The sequence below is a fragment of the Ranitomeya variabilis genome, chromosome 1, assembly GCF_051348905.1.
Source record: "Ranitomeya variabilis isolate aRanVar5 chromosome 1, aRanVar5.hap1, whole genome shotgun sequence".
Classification (NCBI taxonomy): Eukaryota; Metazoa; Chordata; class Amphibia; order Anura; family Dendrobatidae; genus Ranitomeya; species Ranitomeya variabilis.
The window spans coordinates 557,746,248-557,750,883 of NC_135232.1; the positions used below are offsets into that span (position 1 = coordinate 557,746,248).

Here is a 4,636-nt window from a genome sequence, read left to right on the forward strand (position 1 = left end):
TCTTCTCCTGAATTCTGACCTGGCTGCCTTGTGCCAGCAGTGCAGGAGTTAACCTAGTTGTTGAGAGTTTGGTCTTTCAGCTGAATTGGTTTTTGTAATCTCCTCTCCTATATAGACTCAGCTTTGACTACAACTGTTGTCAGTGATCAGTTCTGCTGCCTGGCTTGAAGTAGGAAGGAGCGAGGTGTTGGAGCTTGGAGGTTTATCTACAGAAATTGTTGTCTGTTTTGGTTGCATGTTAAACCAGTTTTCCTTCCTATTTCCCCCCCCCCCCCCCCTCTTCCCTTCTCTGTGTTTCCTCTGTGGATGTGTGAGCATTTGGTGAGTTTGAGATTTTAGTTACCTTGTCTGCATACCCTATTTGCTTGTCATATTAATACAATGGTGTAGTCCTCCTCCCTGGGGGGGGGAGAGGGGGCCACTGATAGGGCCTGCACAGGAGACAGGGATACGCTGGCGGCTCAGGCCTCCTAACCATTATAGGTACCCCAGAGATAAGGGTAAGCCAGGGCCCCTGTATAGTGGCGGGGACAGGTGCGGGTCCCAGTACGCCGTCCTGCCCCTTTATCGCCGTTAACGGCATGACAGAGAGGCTGCAAAACGCCGGGAGGACAGAGCGTTCCAGCTTCAGATGGCTCAAATAGAGAGGGGTATCAGTCCTCAGATAACCCCCTCCCAGGACATAAATCCAAGGAGACCACGTCTGGAAAACTTCCCTGTGATGGAGAAGGATACAGACTTAGATACTTTCCTTCAGGGGTTTGAAAAAAAATGCAGGCAGTACCATCTACCCCATGAGCAATGGGCACAGTATCTAGCCCCAGGGTTGAGAGGCAAAGCCCTGGAAGTTTTTGCTGGTCTCCCACCTGAGCTAGGTGCGAACTATGAGGCCATAAAAGAGGCCCTGATCAGGAAATACAACCTGACACCAGAAGTGTATCGTAGAAAGTTCCGGAACCTACAATGTGGATCAACTGACAGCTATGCGGATGTTGTGAGCACCTTGAGGACCACGTTCCACCAATGGATTAGGGGACTTTCTGTTAACAGTTTTGAGGACTTAACGGATCTTATGGTCAAGGATGAATTTCTTCACATGTGCCCCACGGATGTACGACAATTTGTGTGTGATCGGGAGCCACAAACTGCGGATCAGGCTGCAAGGATTGCGGACTGCTATGTGGCTAACAGGATGCCTGAGGTGCGGAAGCCATCGGGATTCAGCTGGAGGGGAGGTAAGCCAAACGGGGACCCTTCTCCCTCTGCCGGCCGATCACCAGTGCTGTCCAAGCCCACCTTCTATGGGGCCCCGGGGAATAGACATTCTCTAGGCGATGCACGCCGGTGCTTCTCCTGCAACAAAGTGGGACATGTTAGCGCTGTCTGGCCTGATAGGGAGAAACGCCCAACTACAACCACAAAGCCTTCTGTGCCCCCACCGTCTGTCCTCTTTGTAGCCGGCTCTGATGCGAGGGCTAATGAGAACTGTCAATCTGTCACTGTTGGCAATAAAGTCACTGTTGGTCTCAGAGACACTGGGGCAGAGGTGACCCTGGTGCGTCCAGCCATGATAACCCCTGCCAATATCATACCAGGAAAGACTATGTCTATAACCGGGATTGGAGGGGTCAGCCCTGCCCATGGCCCGTGTGTACCTGGGCTGGGGAGCAGGGAAGGGACTGAGGGAAGTGGGAGTATCAAAGGCTATTCCCACCAATGTGTTGCTAGGCACGGACCTGGGGAGGATGGTGTGCCACGATGTTCCTCCCTTGCAAGAAAATGATGCAGAGAAGGTGGAAGAAAGTGACCCACCTGAGATCCCGTGCGAGGAGGGAAAATGTCCCAATGCACAGGACTGTAATTATGTGGCAGCTGTGACCCGGAGTCAGGCTGTGGCTCAGACTCAGGCCCAGAGATTAGAGGATGAGTCTCAGACATAACTGCCAGGTCAGGAGGCCCATACTGTGGTCCCGGAGCCTCCATACATGGCAGACCCACCAAGGTCCCTGATAACAGACACTGAAAACTCAGCTTCAGACCAGGGCCTGGCAGTCACACTAGGCCAAGGCCTGCAGGCTGACAGTCAGAGCTTCCAGGAGGCCCTGCGGACAGATGTCAGTCTGGAGGAGCTCAGATGTCTTGCAGACCGACCCCCTGCTGCTTCTGGCAAAGAGAGAGTATACTGGGACCAGGGCAGACTGTATACAGAGACTATCCCCACGGAAACTACAGAATCTTGGGACTGTGAACAGCGGCTGATTGTCCCTTTTCCATTTAGGGAACAATTATTGAGAATTGCCCATGAAATTCCTTTGGCCGGACACCTTGAAATACAAAAGACTAAAGCTCGCCTGACACATATCTTCTATTGGCCCAAGATGGGGACAGATATTGCCAATTACTGCCGATCATGTGTAGTTTCTCAGAGAGTTGGAAAGTCCGGAAATACAGTCATGGACAAAAATTGAGAATGAGACAAATATTAATTTTTCCAAAGTCTACTGCTTCATTTTTTCTAATGGCAATTTGCATATACTCCTGAATGTCAGAGTGATCAGCTTAACAGCAATTACTGTACTTGCAAAGTCAATATTTGCCCAGAAAATGAACTTTAACCCCCAAAACACATTTCAACATCATTGCAGTCCTGCCTTAAAAGGAGCAGCTAACATCGTTTTAGTGATTGATCCATTAACACAGGTGTGGGTGTTGATGAGGACAGGGCTGACGATCAATCAGTCATGATTAAGTAAGAATGACATCACTGGACACTTTAAAAGGAGGCTGGTGCTTGGTATCATTGTTTCTCTTCAGTTAACCATGGTTATCTCTAAAGAAACACGTGCAGCCATCATTGCACTGCACAAAAATGGCCTAACAGGGAAGAGTATCGCAGCTACAAAGATTGCACCTCAGTCAACAATCTATCGCATCATCAAGAACTTCAAGGAGAGAGCTTCCATTGTTGTCAAAAAGGCTCCAGAGCGCCCAAGAAAGACCAGCAAGCGCCAGGACCATATCTTAAAACGGTTTCAGCTGCGGGATCGGACTCCCAGCAGTGCCGAGCTTGCTCAGGAATGGCAGCAGGCTGGTGTGAGTGCTTCTGCACGCACTGTGAGGCGGAGACACTTTGAGCAAGGCCTGGTTTCAAGGAGGGCAGCAAAGAAGCCACTTCTCTCCAGAAAAAACATCAGGGACCGACTGATATTCTGCAAAAGGTACAGGGAGTGGACTGCTGAGGACTGGGGCAAAGTCATTTTCTCTGATGAATCCCCTTTTCGATTGTTTGGGACATCTGGAAAACAGCTTATTCGGAGAAGAAGAGGTGAGCGCTACCACCAGTCTTGTCTCATGCCAACTGTAAAGCATCCTGAAACCATTCATGTGTGGGGTTGCTTCTCAGCCAAGGGAATCGGCTCACTCACAGTCTTGCCTAAAAACACAGCCATGAATAAAGAATGGTACCAGAATGTCCTCCAAGAGCAACTTCTCCCAACCGTCCAAGAGCAGTTTGGCGCCCAACAATGCCTTTTCCAGCATGATGGAGCACCTTACCATAAAGCAAAGGTGATAACTAAATGGCTCATGGAACAAAACAAGAGATTTTGGGTCCATGGCCCGGAATCTCCCCAGATCTTAATCCCATTGAGAACTTGTGGTCAATCATCAAGAGACGGGTGGACAAACAAAAACCAACAAATTCTGGCAAAATGCAAGCATTGATTATGCAAGAATGGACTGCTATCAGTCAGGATTTGGTCCAGAAGTTGATTGAGAGCATGCCAGGGAGAATTGCAGAGGTCTTGAAGAAGAAGGGTCAACACTGCAAATATTGACTTGCTGCATTAACTCATTCTGTCAATATAACATATTGGTACTCATAATATGATTGCAATTATATTTCTGTATGTGATATAAACATCAGACAAACACTAATAAAAACCAGAGGGCAGCAGATCATGTGAAAATATAATTTTGGTGTCATTCTCAAAACTTTTGGCCATGACTGTATACAGAAAGCTCCATTGATACCACTGCCTGTGATCGATGAACCTTTCCAGCGAGTGGCTGTGGATATCATAAGGCCTCTTGCAATCCCTAGCAGCTCTGGCAAAAAGTACATCCTCACAGTGGTGGACTATGCTACACGATACCCGGAAGCTGTGGCACTGTCCTCCATCCGAGCAGACAAAGTGGCGGATGCTTTACTGACTGTTCTCTCATGTGGGTTTCTCCAGGGAAATGTTGACCGATCAGGGAACCCAGTTCATGTCTGATCTGATGGAAAGCCTCTGTGAAAGAATAAAAGTACAACATTTTGTGGCCAGCGCCTATCATCCCCAAACCAACGGACTCTGCGAGCGCTTTAATGGAACATTAAAGCAAATGCTCAAAATGCTGGTGGAGACTGAAGGGAGAGACTGGGAGTGGTACCTCCCCCATCTGTTTGCCTACAGAGAGGTACCACAGGCGTCTACTGGATTCTCCCCCTTTGAACTGGTTTATGGGAGGAGGGTCAGGGGGCCACTTGATTTGATTAAGGACTGTTGGGAGGACGACCCCAGAACTACTGGAGTCTCAGTGGTCGAATATGTACTGCGGCTCAGAGAGAGAATGCAAAAACTGAGCAACCTGG

At 48.9% G+C, this 4,636-nt stretch overlaps 1 pseudogene; it reads left to right on the forward strand.

The window, feature by feature from the left end:
* The first annotated feature begins 460 nt into the window (after window positions 1-460).
* Window positions 461-4,249, forward strand: LOC143797104 (uncharacterized; annotated as a pseudogene).
* The last annotated feature ends 387 nt before the right edge of the window (window positions 4,250-4,636 follow it).